This window comes from Equus przewalskii, chromosome 15, assembly GCF_037783145.1.
Source record: "Equus przewalskii isolate Varuska chromosome 15, EquPr2, whole genome shotgun sequence".
Lineage (NCBI taxonomy): Eukaryota > Metazoa > Chordata > Mammalia > Perissodactyla > Equidae > Equus > Equus przewalskii.
Genome location: NC_091845.1, coordinates 72,802,183 through 72,821,537, shown reverse-complemented (window position 1 = coordinate 72,821,537; position 19,355 = coordinate 72,802,183). Strand labels below are relative to the sequence as shown.

General features: G+C 37.3%; 1 protein-coding gene across 4 annotated transcripts in view; it reads right to left on the bottom strand.

The window, feature by feature from the left end:
* The window catches only part of PPP2R3A (protein phosphatase 2 regulatory subunit B''alpha), a 153,202-nt gene that overhangs the window by 121,690 nt on the left and 12,157 nt on the right, over window positions 1-19,355 (bottom strand). For 3 of the 4 annotated variants that reach the window (XM_070576130.1, XM_070576133.1, XM_070576131.1), the window contains exon 2: window positions 2,512-2,700. The exons of the other annotated variant lie outside the window; for it this stretch is intronic. The gene's annotated coding sequence lies outside the window, so the exon portion shown is untranslated. The remainder of the gene's footprint in view (window positions 1-2,511; window positions 2,701-19,355) is intronic. 4 annotated transcript variants of the gene reach the window in all.

The window sequence follows — 19,355 nt, the reverse complement described above, 5'->3', positions numbered from 1 at the left end:
GACTATCATGCTGTCTGAGAACAGAGGTAGTTTTACTTTTTCCTTTCCAATACTTACTGCCTTACTGCCTATAGCACTGGCTAGGATCTTCAGAACAATACTGAATAGAAGTGGTAAGTTCTGAAATCCTTGCCTTGTAACCTGATCTCAGGGAAAAGTATTCAGTCTTTCACTATGAAATATGATGATAGCTGCAGAGTTTTTGGTAGATACCCTTTGTTAGATTGAAAAAGTTCTCTTCTATTTACAGATTTTTGAGAGTTTAAAAAAATCTCATATGGTTGTTTAAAAAAATAACAAATGTTGGAAAGGATGTGGAGAAAAGGGAACCTTCATACGCTGTTGGTGGGAATGCAAACTGGTGCAGCCACTATGGAAAACAATATGGAGATTTCTCAAAAAATTAAAAATAGAAATACTATATGACCCAGCTATTCCACTACTGGGTATTTATCCAAAGAACTTGAAATTAACAATTCAAAGAGACTTATGCACCCCTATGTACACTGCATTATTCACAATAGCCAAGAAGTGGAAGAACCCAAGTGCCCATCAACTGATGACTGAATAAAGAAGATGTGGTATATACATACAATGGAATACTACTCAACCATAAAAAAAGACAAAATTGTCTCATTTGCAACAACACAGATGGACCTTGAGGGTATTATGTTAAGTGAAATCAGCCAGACAGAGAAAGACAAACACCATATGATTTCACTCATATGTGGAAGATGAACTAATACATGGACAAAGAGAACAGTTTACTGGTTACCAGAGAGGAAGGGGGTTGTGGGGTGGACATAAGGGGTAAAGGGGCACATTTATATGGCAACTGACAAATAATAATGTACAACTGAAATTTCACAATGTTATAAGCTATTATGACTTCAGTAAAAAAAAAAAAACAACTCATAGAACTATTAAAAGAAAACCCTCATATGGTTGTTTAATTTTGTCAAATACTTATTCTGTATCTATTGAGATGATCACATAATTTTTACCCTTTATCTTTATTAATGGAGTTGAACAGGGGTGAGAAAACTGAAATTCATATCAGGATGCAAGACATAATGTTTAAAATTAATGAGTGATGAATTTTCAATATATATGCATTTATAAATATGGAGGTAAATAATGAAATAAATAGCTAATAAAAAAATTGACAGTGGTTGTCTCTGAGGAGCAGGCCAAGTGGAAGTTTCTGGTATTTTTAAAAAGCCTTTTAAGCAATGACACTTTAAATATGATAATTAATACATAATATTTGATAATAAATTTTAAAAATTAAAAATAGGTTCTAGAGAGATGTGAAGATAAGGCTGGGGCTGATTATTGTGTACTAAGGCTAGTAAGCAAGGGTGTAGGGGAGATGAATGCAGCTTCAGGCACAGGTTGTTTTGGCGGGGTGTCCAGGAGAAGATATTCCCCATGCAGATGGATATACATGGCAGTGAAGAGACAGAAGTTGAAAATAAAGATTTGGGAGTAAGCACCAGATAAAGGTTTTAAAGCCACAAGAGTGGACAAGACTGGACACGCACAGGGTGAGAAAAGGGTCAAGCACAAAACTCTGAGGAAGGCTGGCATGTATAGGGTGAGGAGAAGGATGCAAGGAAGGAGATAGAGAATGAATTTTCAAAGGGCAGGAGGAGAACTAGCAAATGTGACATAGAAGTCAAGGCAAGAAAGTGTTTCATTCTTCCAACATGCTGAATTCCAAAGATTTTATGTATACAGACAAACACTGGAGCTGTATTTTTCTTTTATAGGTGGTTCTCCCTAATTTCATGGAGAAATTTGCAAGTTAATAAAACCAAACATAAATGTAATGATGGAAAATAGGGAGTGGTATTACACATATTTTTTATGTTGCTATTTATGTATTCTATTTCAGGAAACATCTGGAGCAGAGAGTATGAGGTAAAGATCTTCCACTGCTTATCTCAACTGCTGAAAGGGTTCAAGAAGAAAATGATCAACATAAATTTTGGATGCAAGAGAAGATTGGTTGAATATCCATGTCACTTAGATGGGACATTTGAAGGCTAAGAGGAGAAAAAACTGTAGAAAAGTGCCTAAAACTTTTTGTTTAACAGAGTATAGAAGGTGTGATGATTCAGAAATAATGAGTCATTTAGAAATAATAAAACTATTAGTTTGCCCGGAAAACACAGGCACTCTTCGGTGGATGACTCAGTATGGAAACTGATCCCAAGAGAACAACTTAGAGGAATACGAAAACATATACCATAGAACTATTTGCAGGATAAAAAAGGAGACCTGGAATATTTTCCTTGTTGTGTTCATTGCAAAAATCGTTGAGAAAATAAATTAAGAAATCTCTTAGAAGGGAAGATTTTTCTAATGCTCAAAGAAATGAACATGAAAGAACAATTAATGCTTCAGGTATAGGGGTAAGGTCTTAATGAGACTAAAAGTAAAATAAGAACATCTCAGCAGCAGGCCTAATTTGAGCATATGGGGATTAGGAAGTGCTTAAAAACTTACTTTTATTTTCACTCTAGTGGAGAAACAGGATATGTGGCTGAGGGGAAAAGCACCAGGTGGGCAGTCAGGAGCTCCTTGTCCCAGCTTCTGCTTCTACACTGACCAGCTCAGTAAGTTGGTCAAGTCACTTCCCTCACTGGGATTTCACCTTCTCTTCTGGAAAAATAGGACGAAAGATGGCTCTGGAGTCTAGGGAACAGGAGAAAAGCAAAAATATTTTTCTTAGTTTGAATTAGGAAAAAGATATTTTATCAGAGAATTATTTTGTATTATTTGAAGCGGGAAGCACAATGAACTGGCTATTAATTTTTAAAGTATATATTTGCAAAGCTACTGATTTCTCTAAGAACTGGCTCTGAAAGGAAAATTTGGAGGTTAAACTTTTACCGTTTTATAATTTTTAAAAAACTTCTCTATTATATATTTCAAAACATCAACAACAGTTGTCTCTGTCTGCTGGTAGTATTTTAGTTAATTCAATATTTTCCTTTTCTAAGTCTTTTTCTTATTTTGGAGGAGATCATATAAAAATCTAACACATTCTGTAGATAAACATCATTTGGACAGTTTACAAGAACATATATACAACATAGTTATTAAACATTTGAGTGCCGCTATATACTACATACTCTTAAGATGAGAACTACAAATTCTATGATTTTGCCTCAAACAGCTTATAACGTGAGTGGGCTGAGAGGATACCTCACCTTTATATCAAGGAAGGCACCCCAGAGAGGAAGACTGCCGAGCCTGGTCCTGGAGTAAAGTATGTGCCCGCAGAAAGGGAAAATGCCTTGTGGACAAAGAGGGCAAGGCAGGAGGTGGCATGGAATGTGTGAGGAGCTACCAGGAGTTTCCTATCATGCCAGTGTCAAGTTTGAAGACAGGCATCTAGGTGCTACAGCTAAAGGGGTGAGGCAGAGGCAACAAAGCATCAGAGAGCCCCTGAGAGGTTTCAATGGAGAGAGGCGGAGCCAAGGTCAGACTTCCACTGTAGGCCCATCACTCTGTAGCACTGCAGAGGACAGACTTGGGGAAGTAAGACCAAAGCCGGGCAGACCAGGCAGAAGGGCTCTGCAGAGGGCAGAAGAGAATCAGCAAGGCTATAAAAGAAGGCAGCTGACAAGCTTCAGTGACCAACCCAGGATCACAAATCTAGAAGCAAGACCTGAACGGAAGTTTTTTGTCTTTAAATCCTGTGCTTTTCCACAACCCTGTGCAAGCACAAATTCTGGTCAAAGTTGACAACAGATCTTAAATTCATCTTTATTAAGTAAATTATGGATCTTTTAAAAAAACTTTATTCATTAATGTATATCAAGTATCCAAAATGTTCAGGGCATTACAGAAAACAAGCAACACTCCTGTCTTGTAGGAACTTATGGGATAAAAGAAATGAAACAAAAAGGAATAGATCAATTCATTCAACAGGTATTTATTGAAGCCCTCCTGGACCCTGATGGAGATCACATTCTAGTGACAGTTCTTTTGAGAACATAATTTTTATATCCTCCTTTTCCTTCCTGACAAGTTCATTTTGGTACAAGCGAGCAGAGAGGCTCTTCAAAGCCAAGTGAGCAAGTGTAGAAGGTGACCAGGAATTGGGACTAAAATAAATAGAAAAATGGGTCAGGGGAAAACTTGCTTGAATGGAACAAGAGAAAAATCCCAAAGGATGGCATGGATAGCAGTAAGTTGGGAAGGAGCCTGGAATTGCCTTCAACTTAGCTGGGATTTGAGAGATGAAAGTTATTTATTTTTTACCACAGTTTTAATCTTTACAAAAGTAATGACTGTAGAAATAATACATGCCTGCTGGAACACACACACACAAAAAAAAAAGAAGAGAGAGAGAGAAATATAAAGAGGAAAACAGAGATCACACCTAGAGATAGAATCAATGTGAACATTTTTGTAAATGTTCTTTTTGCTTTAAACATACACATACACACAAACAGACATGGGGATTTTTGCGAATATATACCTTTTTTTTTGACAAAAGTGAGACTAATTGTTTATTACCTGCTTTTTCCATAAACAGAGGAAAATATCTTTCCTTGAAAATAAAAATCTACATCATACATCTTACATACATTGTGTGGATATACTGAATTTACTTACTCAATTCTCTACTAAGGCACATCAGGCTGTACAAGTAAGGTGCAGAAAGGAAGCAAGCAGCAAGTAAATGATAGAAGTGACTTTAGCTGTGGCAGCATTTTGAATATTCTAAAGGTGGAAAGAGGTAAGACATATGGAAGCTCACGAAATTTTAATGTTCCAGACATAAGATGAATAATGTCTGAATCTGGGATTCTTTGTGGATGAAGAATTTCCAAAAGGGAAACAAAAAAAATAGACTGCAACCCAACACTTGCTAAAAATGAAGTAATTTCAAATCTTCACATCTGCAGAACAGATAGAATGTCAAAGAAAGCTTACTCAGACAACTGAAAACAGTGGGTGGACTGCCAGGGAAAAACCAAGTGCCCTTCTAGTGATCATCCACAACCACAGCTTTCCAAGGAGTGACAGAGCTCCCCAAATTGTGCTCTAACAGAAAGTGCACTGAGCCTTTCTTACGACACGTTAAGTGGCCTAAGACTTCATTTCTGTATCCTCTCTGGGCCTCTGTCTCCTCAAGTGCTTGGGTGGGCTCTTTGAGTTACAGACTGCTTGTCAGAGTTCCTTGGAAGTTGCCAATAGTAGGCATTTCCCACTGCAATCAGAACAGCTCTGCTTTTATCTGTTTTACATATTGGATCTCCAGAAAGTATTTGAAAAAATAGAGTTTCACAACTAAAAAATATTCTTAAAATCACAGGATTAAAAAAAAAATAACATTTACCCTCAGATTATTTGTTAATCACAAAGGTAAAAATGTAAATTTATAATGGAGGGATCTGGAAGTCACCACCTTAACACCATAGTTAAATTTAGCCTCAATAACGGTGGGACAATCAGATAATATATACCTCTCGAGATGATGCAATATGAAGACTGAAGTATCATTTATGGAGTTTTCTTGCCAAAAATACTTAGCTTTAACCAATCTTTTAGATCTGATGTCCAATTACAGGAAATATAGCCAAAAGAGAAATAAGTTAAACAATACCATGAGGAAACAGAAATTCATGATATGGATCATTTTATAAGACCACTGGCCTGATCTCTTTAGTAAGTCAGTATCACGAGGGAAAAAGTATGCGAATAGAGGTGGGTTGCGGCGGAAGAAGGTGGAGGGAACACCAACTATAAAGACTCTGAGGAGTTAGCATGTCTTGAATATTTTAGCAAGAGTGAGAACATCAGTGTGACTAGACTTTGACTTTTACTGAGTGAGATGGGAAGCTACTGAAGAATTTTGAGCAGAGAAACGAAATCTTGGTGAGGAAGACTGGCCCTGAGCTAATATTTGTTACCAACGTTTCTCCTTTTGTTTGACAAAGATTGTCCCTGAGCTAACATCTGTATCAATCTTCCTCTATGTTGTATGTGGGATGCCACCACAGCATGGCTTGAGAAGCAGTATGTAGGTCCGTACCCAAGATCCGAACCTGCAAACCCCAGAGTGCCAAAGCAGAGCACGTGAACTTAACCACTACACCACCAAACTGGCCCCCTGACTTTCTTTTTAACAAGATCATTCTGGTTGCTCTGACGAGAAGAGACTACAGGGGACAAGAATGGAAGCAGGGAGACCAAAAAGGGGGCCAAATTTGCCTGGAATACTCCAGGCAAAAGACGATGCTGATTTGGACCAGGTGGTAGCAGGGGAAGGGTGAGAAGTAGTCAGATTCTGTATACATTTTGAAACAAGAGTCAATGGGACAGATGCATGGGTTCTGTAGAAAAGAGGGAGGTCAAGGATGAATCTAAGGGTTGATTTTTAAAAACTTGTTTTGTTTGAACAACTGGAAGAAGAAAACTGACATTAACTGAGACTGGGAAGACTGCAGGAAGGACAGATTTGTTGGTGGTAGAGGGAGTGGTGGTGGCAAGGAAAGTCAGTAGTTCAGTTTCGGATGTTACTTTTGAGATGTGCATTAGACATTCAAGTAAAGATGTGCAGAAAGCTATTGGAGAATTGAGTCTGGACTTTAGTGGAGAGATTGGGCTGATACAAATTTGAGAGTCATATTTAAAGTCTTGAGACCAGATGAGATCACCAAGGAGTGGCTATAGAAAGACAAGAGAAAGAAATACAAAGAAGTATTTATTCTATAATAAATCTTATTCTGTAAGATTCTATAGGAATCTATTTATATATAGGAATATAGAAAGAAACGTCCAAAGGCTGAGCCCTGGAGCACTGAAACATGCAGAGCAGCACTGTCCAATGGAACTTTCTGTAATGACGAAATATTTACATATCTGTGCCATTAATAGGTAGCCACTATTCACATGTGGCTATTGAGTGCTTGAAATATGGCTAATGCAACTGAATAACTGAAAATTTCATTTAAATAGCTGCGTGAACTAGTGGCTACAGTATTGGACAGCACAGACCTTGAGTTCAGGGAAGTGAAGAAGAATCAGCAGAGAAGACTGAAAAGAAGTGGCCAGAGAGGGAGGAATCGTCAGACAATTTTCCATGGGTCTCTCATGTCTCTGCACATGTTCCACGCAAGGCACTGACTGTCTTGACAAATATGCTATTTGATGTGATATCATAGTTCTGGACTATCTTTTCAAGAATGTTTGTAAAGCAAACAGCCTTAGAAGACTTGGTAGTGTCCCTCCAGAGCAAAGGGTTACTGAAAAGTATAATAAAGATAATGTTTTCCTCTGGAAAAGAGAGAAAGCATGCTTATTACCCATTATAAAAGATTTGGGTTCTCTAAGATCAGGTTTCCTCTCTAATAACAATCCACCATGTGTGCAAGTGTAATCTGGTCCTCTTCACATTGCCTCAGAGGCAACTGGGGCTCAGGGAACCAGTACAAAAATCCTACTAGTCCAGCTACTGCTCCTCCCATAAGTAATAAGTTGTCTTTTGTCTCTGATCCAGAAGTCTCGTATCTTCTACCACCATTCACGAAACTGGCAGGTGAACTTGTTAGCTTATAAATAGGGTAAAATCTTAGATCCTTCAGTTCTTGACGAGTATCTAAGAATAAAGTGAAGACAGTGTTTCAAGGAGGACAGGTGATTAACTCTGTTCCTGAATGTTAAGTCAGACTAGTATTGAGAAACGATAGACGTCGACATCACTGGTAGCCGATTAAGAGAGGTTTTGATGAAATTGTGGAGGCAGAAATCTGACTGGCTTGAGTACAAAAAGGATTAGGAAGAGAAAAACTAGCAACAGAATATAGACAACTCTTTCAAGAAGTTTTGTTGTGAAGTTTAAGTGAAATAAGGCAATAGAGGGAAAAGTCGAGCTAAAGGGTTTCTTTTTAAGAGAGGAGAAATAAAAGAATATTTTCATACATAAGACAATGATTCAGAAGGGGAAAACTGATACAAGAGAAAGAATCACAAAGCACTTAGATTAGTTCTTTCACAGTAACAGGAGAGAAAGTAGAGTATATGGATACCACTACAGGTAGTGGGTAGCTGTGGTGATGAAAGCTCCTTTTCTCCTATTGCTTTTCTGAAATAGGAAGCAAGACTGTCAAAGTTAATGGTAGGGAAGAGACGGTGAACATATGAGGAGACTGAAGACATGCAACAGTCATCTAAAAGGAGATGAAACAGAGAAAATCCCTGGGAAAATCTAGTATGCTTGCCAGGCAACATTATGGGTCCACTTTAGGCTATGATCATTAATTTAATGCAAGCTCAGTAGCATGGTTTTGCAGACATGGAAGAGGCAAGAACTGGATTTAATCAGCACTGTGGTAAAGTGAGAGAGCGGCAAAGGAATTGAGATGGTACGCAAGGGAGAGATGATAATGACTGATGATGGAATCTAAACCTCTATCCTATCTCCTGAAATTCTAACCCTTCCTTTCAGTGAGCCCTGTGGGACTCAGGGTAGATATCAGCAAAATCCCCATATCGTTGACTTCTCCTCTGAAGCTTTCTTCAACTTCCTTTATCTTCTTATTTAAACTGAAACTAGGCTCTCCCCTGAGGATGCTGCTTTCCCTGTTGTCCTCTTAGATGATGACTCTTTTTCTCTTCCACACCCTTCAAACATGAGCCTGGTAGATGCCTTTCTTGTTCTGCATTACTACTTCCTGTCCATTCTCCCTTTGCCATCTCCCAAAATCCCCTGCAGTGATCACATATCATTAGACTCTACCACCCACTACCCTTCCTTACTGCAGTATTTAAGGTTCCCCAAGGTCACTCTCTTTCACTCCTTGATTTTAGCTTTTGACTCACGGTCACTCCAACACTATTTCTGTTATAATTCTTATTGATTTCAACATCCAAATAGATAATCCCTCTGCTATCTTGGGCTCTTAGTTTCTTGACCTTTTCTCCACACTGATAATTACGTTGATCTTGTTTTCTACCTTGTCTCAGCCACTTTCTCCCATGATCATACCCTAAGCCTTTAGAACATTTAAAAGTATATTTTGATAACCACAAATCTAAAGGACTATCATTTACCAAAAATTTACTGGTGAGTTCAGCATAAGACCACCCCTCTGTAGGCCTCCACTGGCAGAGTTGAGGGAATTGTCACATATCAGGCATAAGACCACCCTCTGCAGGAATTCACGTTCCCCTCATCAACAGACGAGAGAGAGCAAGAACTAGGCATGCTTCCTTTACGAGGCCTCTTCTCTTGGGCTTGTATTCCTTAGATGTGGGGAGAGCTGTCTGTGAACATTTCGGGTAGAGGCAGAGGCATGCTGCTATGATGGTGACTGACCCTTTTTGAACCCAACTCTCAAAGGAAAGATTCATGTTATTACACGATGATTTTTAAAGTATTTTTATGCTAGGTATTGCGCTGAGCACTTAAATGCCTTATCTAATTTAATTTTTATGTCAACATCGAAGTTAGTGTTATCTCCATTTCACAGATGAGGAAACTGAGGCTACAAAAAAACCCTGGCTTATATTACATACTTAGAAACTGGAAAAACTGATTTGAGCCCATGTATCTCTAACGTCAAAGCCTCTCTGTCCTATGCTATGTCTGTATTACGGGTAAAGGAGCTGGGGTAGTCAGTACCCAAGTTCCTGCCATACTCCCAGATTTCTCAACCTCTAGGGCAGGAATTGTATCAAAATCTTAGTAGGCACAAGAAAAAGAAAGGAATGACGGAAGGAAGGAAGGAAAGAGATAAGAAATCTACAGAATATTGAAGTCATTGTAGTAACTTGGATAGAAAGAACAGAAAGGTTTCTTTTTTTAACCTCAATTTTGTGTTTCAGAAGGCATGAAAACCTAATAAATTTATTAGTGAACGGTGAAATTGTGACATATAAAATAGCCATATTAAATAAAATCATAACATTGAGTTAATGGAGTAAAATTTAAAGTTAGACTCTTAAAAACCAATGAATAAGGTGAATGCTACTTACCTGAACTTCGGACTATGAGTATATGGACAAGCTTTATAAGCATAATTAAGACAATGAGCTTGTTCAACAACAAAACTGACTGGGACATAATTAAAAGCATACTCACAAATGGCATCATATCCAGAAATAGAACTATATACAAGACATACCATAAAGCCAAGCACAAAGCTTATTTATTTTTTTTAAGAACTAGTGACCTGTGAGATTAAGTCAACAGGAGGGAAATGGAAAGCACAGAAGACTCTAAACCTGGAGGAGCTGCAAATATCAGGGTAAGAAAAAAAGAGTAACTTAACAGAAGAGTGAAATATGAGATTTGATTTGGAGAAAACATATAAATACAAAGATTCAGTGCAAAGATTCTCTGAACAGAAGAAACTTAGAATTAATTTCTGTTTATTCACAAAGTATTTATTAAGCATTTATAGCTCTGCTATAGTTTCTCAGGAAGGTGATGCTGGGATTCAGGTGGCAGTGTGATGGGTCAGGGAAGCAGAAGCAGAGACGAGTCAGGAAGCCACTGAAATTTACTCATCCTCACATCCCACATATAGCCAGGGGACAGCATAAATATAGTTCTTAATATATGAACTGTCAGATGCTGTGAAGCACCCCAAAATTAAACTAGGGTAGGGGAACAGGGCAAAAGACCAATGGAAATATTTCTTGGTAAGAAAAATATGCAGATTATTTTGAGCTGACACAACCTTCACGTGTCCCTCTAGGTCTCAGATGTGTCCCTCAAGAGAACCCACTGTTCCCCATGTCTTAGTTTTCGTCCTAGATAGAGCTTTGGGATCTTATTTCTGGGCCCCTGATCCCCTCTATTTAATCACCCTGGACATATCTCAGGTGAGGTTTTATCACAAATAAGATCATTCGTTCATTTTGGCACTGATGCACTGAATCTCTGAGCTTGTGCACTGGAAGAGTGCATGAAGCACCTGTCTGTCTACGAGACAATTTCAGACAAAAGGGTACGGTCCTATAGGCTAAAGAGTAGTACCTAATTAAACAAAACAACTTTTGGGGCACAAGTCTGAATTACCACCTAGTGAGGCTCTATGGCCACAAGTTCAGCAGGAAATTTTTCATTCAATATCACAAAAGGGGTGTTGGGGAAGGGGGGAGCTTGGGAAGAGGATACTGATATCAGACCGGAAAGCAGAGCTGAGAGCAAAGTTCAAATACAAGAAGCCAAAGGGGAGACATGATGGAGGTTCAAACCAACAGGCCAGAATGAGGTATGGAGGTTGAGCATAGAGGCAGAAATTTGAGAGCAAGAAGGTTGAGAATAAACAGAGAGCTATCTGCTGTAATACAGCAAGTGAGATTGTTCATGACTGACTTTTCATTTTCTGGTCATACATGTATTATCTCACACTGAGCTGACAGGTCCAAGTCTAGGGTCAAGGCAGTCACCAAGTTTGCCTCACCAACCTGTCATTTTGCCACAAGTACCCTGAGACACTCCCAAAGTTCTTCATTCAGCTGACATTCTACACGTGGGATTGAGGGATCCCTGTATTCTGCAGATGAGGCCCAGCGAAGGTTTCTTATTAATTACTTATTTTATAGACAGACTCGCGCCCAACACACACAATGAAAAAGACTGCCAACAAGGGGCTCAATTATGCTTGTACTATAGCTAGCCAAGTTCTTTTATGAAAGTCTACTTATCAAATAGATCTCTGACTCACCAGTAAGGGGGAACCTGCACCACCGTGATCTCCAAACTTAGCTACCCTATGTCCAAATCCCTGGAGAATGCATTCTTGCATAGGCATTTGGTTACCTAAGCATCTCAAAACATTTTGTCAACCTGGTCTTAGTCCTTTAGGAAAAGCGACACATTCACACTAATAACTGGAGATAATTAAGAGCTTCTACTGGTAGTACTGTCACCCAGTACACCTATCCCTTGTGGTGCTCCTCCTTATAAATGCCCCTGTTACTACTCACCTGTGCTATGCATGAAGGGCATAAGACAAATCAAACCCCACTAAGTGGGAGTGGGAGGATTAGGACATTTGAATGTCAGTGGTTACCAAGCTAGGCAAGCTGAACGGAACTTAATGGAGATCCCCAGTTTGGTTTGTTATCTGCCTAAACAGACTTTTATCATGAACGTAGCTGATAACAGACTTTGGTCCAAGGTATCTATATCTTGACAAACATTACAGTACAGGTCTTATGGAAATTTCTGGTTATATTCCTAAAGTTAGTCACTTACTTCACCTCACCTCCTAAGGCCTCCATTCCTGTTGGGTGGGAACCATCTGTAAAGATTACTGGGGCAATGAAGCTGCCTACGGCTACAGAATGGACGGTGGTTCATGTTATAAACTGACCTAATCTTTCTTTCCAATACACTCTTATCATCTTTTTTTTTTTTTGCAGGGGTGGGGAATGGCACATATTTTATACTCCTCTTTCCCCCCCACCCCCAGAGCTCAGGGCACCAACCAATTCCTTTTCAAACAAATCTTCTCTCTTACGTACTGAACAAGAGATGTCCCTACTTCTTAGAGACCTGTCTTGTCCACAGACTATTTGGGATAACTCTACATGTCACATGCTTTCCAATCCCTGGTCAAATTTAGCTGGGACACTGACTCAAGGTAGACCAATCACATTTTCTCTCCAGGGCACTTGGAACTAAAGCACTGAAACACTGTCAATTAGCTGAAAGCTCTGGGTCTTAAAGGTCCTATAGATGTGATGGCTAAGGCCACTGTTTTGGGCCATATAGGATGAGTAACATGGCAGGAAAAGCTGGTGTTAAGAAAACAGAGCAGACGCGATATAGAGAGAAAGAAAAACAGAAGCATGTTCAGTTTCCATGATGGCTGGCTGTACTTAATAAAACTGGAGTGAACTGATGTGCTCCCTGTGTATTTTTACTATAAACAACAATTTTACTTGTGTATCTTTAAGTGGATATTTATTCCTTAAAACCAATGAATTTCTATGACATGCAAACATACACCTTCATTGATTCCACTTGTACATCTTTAGTCCCTCTTTTTCTTTCAGCTCTTGCTTTCATAATACTCTACCTCCTTCCCTCACTTGTTCTCTCTCTTCATTTAATAATCTCTAGCCAAAAAATCATCATATGTAATGGATACTTACCATAGTTTTTTAGCTGCCCAGAATCTTTCTGACATTCTAATCTTCGATTATAATGACGGCAGTTGAGCAACACATGTGCCCATCTGCTTACTTTTTAAGACCAAAGCAACAACATGGATTGAAAGGAGGAAATTATTATCCTTCTGAAAGTGAGCAGCAGCAATACTGTGCGCTTCAGCTAGAGGCCATCATTTGACACATCCTGTCCCTACACTCCGACGATGATACATGTCTTTTCCAGGCTGGTCATTCTGGGTGCAGGCCGAACCTGACCTCAACCAGTACAATTTCAGTGATAGGCCTACGATGCAGATAAGTGTTTCCCAACCTTTTTTGACTAACGCACTTTAAAATGTAATATTGGAAACCTCCTTATGAATTAAAAAAAATCATTAAGAAAATTTTTGTACAACATATGATAAAGCAATTTTAAGTAAAAATATTTTATCTTAGATCAGCACTTTATTAAAGATTTAATATAAAGTGCATGTGGCAAAGTCTTTAATTATACCGACAATATTTAAGGACAAATTTTGACTTCACAGTAGATGAACTGTTTTATCATGTAAAGAAAATCATATGCTGTCAAATGAAATTGTCAAAAAATTAAAAGAAGGATTTCCAGCCAAATGTACTAAATTAAAAGATGGACTTAACACCAAATATATATTGAAACGTAGACTGAAATTTAATTTGCGCTATAGCATACAAAATAAACAAACTGCTTTTATAACCTGGTACTTGGAATTGTTTCATTTTCAGCTTATAAAAATCAACTGCTTAATTTGAAAATTTGGAGTTTTAGTTTTTATATGTCAAGGAAGGAGAAATGGTTTCATACTGCTCTTTGAGAGAAGTTCTCAGCAAGCAATACATTGTAGAGCTTTATCTCCAATAAATGAAAAGCCAAATCAGATAGAATAACCCTATATATTTTCTTTTTCATATTTTCAAGCATTTAAATCTTTTCTTTTTAGAATTTTAAATACCTAAGAGTACAATCAACTATAATAAAATAAACATTCAGTTGTCTACAACACCAGTTGTATACAAAGTTGAAAATGAATTCTTTTTAGAGCAAACCTCTTCCTTATTTAATACCACATGGAGTCTTTCAATTGACAATCGATTTCAGAAATGAAAGCATCTTAATTTGATTAGGTCTCTTCTATATTTCATGAGATTCAACAGAGTATCTTTACCTTGCTATTTGTATTTGGTGAACCAATCTGACATTATTTTCTCTAGACTGGCTTTAAGAATAGGAAATAGCAAATGTCAATAAGGTGCATGTATGAATACATGTGCAACTGTAAACATAAGACACGCCTGGCAAATGTTTCTATATTTATAATGATTTTTTTAAAAAAAAACCCACTATTTTGAAATAATTATAGATTTCAAGAATTGCAAAGATAGTAGACAATTCCTTTACATCATTCACCCAGTTTCATTTAATCATGAAATTTTTTAAGTATTAGAGACATCTTGATGTTTTATAAAAATTTTGATGAGATGAATGCAACTTAAGTATTTCATAAAGAGCATCTTGAAATAGTTCTGCAGAATTATCATCTTCATGCTCCTCATTAATTTATGATATTTTGATATGTGTTTCACACATGTTCCATTTTTAACCACGGTTCATTATGAGTACAAATTAAACTACATTTACAATTAACAACAATTAAAAACAGTGTAAGGTCCTTCTCAAACTCTTCCAAAAAAGAGAAGGAGGAACCACCTCCAAACTCATTGTATGAGGCCAACATTACCCTGATACCAAAACCAGACAAGGACACTACAAGAATATTACAGGCCAAAATCCCTGATGAACACAGATGCAAGAATCCTCAGCAAAATATTAGCAAAACAAATTCAACAGTACAGCAAAAGCATCATACATCATGATCAAGTAGGATCTATTCCAGGGATATAAGGATGGTTCAACATCCACAAATCAATTAATGTGATACACTACATTAACAAAATGAACGATAAAAGTCATATGATCATCACAATAGAGGCTGAAAAAAGCATTTGACAAAATTCAACATCCATTCATGATAAAATCTCTCAACAAAGTGGGTATAGAGGGAATATACCTCAACATACTATAGGCCATGTATGACAAGCCCACAGCTAACATCATAGTCAATGGTGAAGAACTGAAAGCTCTTCCTTTAAGATCAGGAACAGACAAAGATGGTCACTCTTGCCCTTTTATTCAACATAGTATTAGAAGTCCTAGCCAGAGCAATTGGGTAAGGAAAAGAAATAAAAGGCATCCAAATTGGAAAGGAAGAAGTAAAACTGTCTCTATTTTCAGATGACATGATATTATACAGAAAACTCTAAAACTCCACCAAAAAACTGTTAGAACCAAGAAATTCACTAAAGTTCTAGGATACAAAATCAATATACAAAAATCAGCTGCATTTCTATATCCTAATAACAAACTAATCAGAAAGAGAAATTAAAATAACCTCATTTACAATTGCATCAAAAAGAATAAAATACCTAGGAATAAATTTAACCAAGGAGGTGAAAGACTTGTACACTGAAAACTGTAAGACACTAATGAAAGAAACTGAAAAAGACATAAATAAATGGGAATATATTCCGTGCTCATAGATTGGAAGAATTAACATTGCTAAAATGTCCATACTACCAAAAGCAATCTACAGATTCAATGCAATCCCTATCCAAATTCCCATGGCATTTTTCATAGAAATAGAACAAACAATCCTTCGATTTGTATGGAACCCCAAAAGACTTGAATATCCAAGCAATCTTGAGCAACAACAACAAAGCTGGAAGCATTTGAAATGCTTCCTGATTTCAAACTATATTACAAAGCTACAGTAATGAAAACAATGTGGTACTGAAATAAAAACAGACACATAAATCAATGGAACAGAATAGGGCCCAGAAATAAACCCATGCATACACAGTCAATTAATTTAGACAAGGGAGTCAAGAATATACAATAGGGAAAGAACAATCCCTTCAATAAATAGTGTTGGGAAAACTGGACTACACATAACAGAGTAAAATTGGACTACTATCTTATACCATACACAAAAATTAACTCAAAATGGACTAAAGACTTGAAAATAAGACCTGAAACCATAAAACTCCTAGAAGAAAACTTAGGCATTAAGCTCTTTGACATAGGTCTTGGCAATTATTTTTTTGGTTTTGACACCAAAAGCAAAGGCAACAAGAGCAAAAAGAAACAAGTGGGACTACATTAAACTAAAAAGCTCTGTACAGCAAAGGAAACTATCAACAAAATGAAAAGGCAACGTGTGGAACAGGAGAAAATATTTGCAAACCATATATCTGATAAGGGGCTAATATCGAAAACATATGAAGAACTCATACAACTCAACAGCAAAAAAAAACCACTTCAATTAAAAAATAGGCAGAGAATCTGAATAGACGTTTTTTCAAAGAAGACATACAGACGGTCAACAGGTACATGAAAAGGTGCTAAACAACACTAATCATCAGGAGAATGTAAATAAAAACCACAGTGAGATATCACTACATACCTGTTACAATGGCTATTACCAAAAAGACAAGAAATAACAAGTGTTGGTGAGGATGTGGAGAAAAGGGAACCCTTGTGCACTGTTGGTGGGAAAGTAAATTGGTGCAGCCACCATCGAAAACAATATGAAACTTCCTCAAAAAATTACAAATAGAACCCCATATGACCTAGCAACTCCACTTGTGGATATTTATCTGGAGGAAACAAAAACATTAACTTGAAAAGATTCTACACTCCCATGTTCATTGCAGCATTATTCACAATAGCCAAGACACTGAAACAATGTAAATGTCCATCGATGAATGAATGGATAAAGAAAACGTATATATATACAATGGAATATTATTCAGCCAAAAAAAGAAGGAAACCCTACCATTTGCGACAACGTGAACGGCCCTTGACAGCATTACACTACAAGAAAAAGAGTTACATAGAGAAAGACAAATACTGTGTGATCTCATTTATGTGCGGAATCTAAAAGAACCAACCAAAACAAAACCAAACTCATAGATACAGAAAACAGACTGGTGGTTGTCAAAGGTGAGGGGTGAGCAAAATGGGTGCAGGTGGTCAGGAGATACAAACTTCCAGTTATAAAATAAAGAAGTCCTGAGGATGTAATGTACAGCAGGTGACTATAGTTAATAATACTGTACTGCATATTTCAAAGTTGCTAAGAGAGTAAATCTTAAAAGTTCTCATCAGGGGCCAGCCTGGTGGTGCAGTGGTTAAGTTTGCACGTTTGGCTTCAGAGGCCAAGGGTTCACCAGTTCGGATCCCAGGTGCGGACATGGCACTGCTTGGCACGCCATGCTGTGGTAGGCATCCCACATATAAAGTAGAGGAAGATGGGCACGGATATTAGCTCAGGGCCAGTCTTCCTCAGCAAAAAGAGGAGGATTGGCAGCAGATGTTAGTTCAGGGCTAATCTTCCTCAAAAAAAAAAAGCAAAAAAAAGTTCTCATAAGAAAAAAACATTTCTAACTATGTGTCGTGATGGATGGTAACTAAACATATTGTGGTGATCATTTTATAATATACAAAATACTGATTCACTATGATGTACACCTGAAACTAATATAATGTTATATGCCAATTATATATCAATAAAAAAATTAAAATAGTGTAATGTTCAAAAATCACCAAAGATGCCAAATGGACAAGTACTGGAGATTATGGCCACATTCAACCAATATCTCCTAACCACTGTTCACATCACATCACTCAAGTTGTGTTTTTAAACAAAAAAAATTCAAATAATTAGTTTATTTATTAATTTCCCAAAAAGCAGTTATTGATAGAGACACTATTATTGCCTTCAATGATATAAATTGATTCTAAGATGAATTTATAAGCTAATTCTAAAATTTCACATAGAAGAGAAAATGTGCAAGACTCAAGATAACTTTGGGGTGGGGGGACAAACGCAAAGTAATAGCAATATTTTTCCCTTAAACTGAGCAGTGGCTAACAAGTATTCATTGTACTGCCAGGCTTTACCTTTACATATGTTTTACAAATACTGTACTATAGCCATTTAATATTTAACTTTAAAAAAAAAAGGAAAGAAGACCTTGCCTCATCAAGAACTACAATAAATTACACAGCTATAGTAATTAAAAGTATTAATGGCACAGAAACAAAGATCAGTGAAACTAGCGTCCTAAAACCAACCTATGCACATATGAGAGTTTATTAACCAATAATTTGACATACCACCTTTTATAAAAATTATTATTCCAAATGGATAGCCAACTGAATAAGATTCCTCCCTTACACTCTTCACAAAAATAAATCCCAGATGAATTAAAGACCTAAATTTTATATAAAAGTATAAGAAAATGTAAGATTCTACATTTATATCTTCAGGACAGGAGAGACATCCATTAAAATGTTAATTAAAAAAAAAGTCTGGGGGCTGGCCCCGTGGCCGAGTGGTTAAGTTCGCGTGCTCCGCTGCAGGCGACCCAGTGTTTCGTTGGTTCGAATCCTGGGCGCGGACATGGCAGTGCTCATCAGACCACGCTGAGGCAGCATCCCACATGCCACAACTAGAAGGACCCACAACAAAGAATATACAACTATGTACTGGGGGCTTTGGGGAGAAAAAAAGAAATAAAATAAAATCTTTAAAAAAAAAAAAAGTCTGGGGGCTGGCACTGTGGTGTAGTGGTTAAGTTTGGTGGCTCTACTTCCGGAGCCCAGGTTTGTGGGTTCAGACCCTGGGCACAGACCTACACCACTTGTCAGCCATGCTATGGCGGCAACCCACATAAGTGGAAGAAGATTGGCAGAGTTGTTAGCTCACTGCTAATCTTCCTCAAGTAAAAAGAGGAAGATTGGCAACAGATGTTAGCTCAGGGCTAATCTTCCTCACCAAAAAAAAATAAATAAATAAAATAAAATAAAAAATTCTGTAAAATCAAAAGCCATAGGAGCAAAGAAAGGCAAATACGACATCAAATTAAAAACTATTTTAAACAAAGGGAGAGGACTCCAATAGATTGGAGGAAAATGTGCCATTTTATAATAAAGAATGAGTATTTAGAACACAAAGAACTCCTATAAATAAATAAGACAAGTACTTGTTATGAGGCATATAACAGAAAAACCAAAAATAAGAGTGCTTCAACAAGACAGAAGTTAAATTTCTCTCTCATGCAAA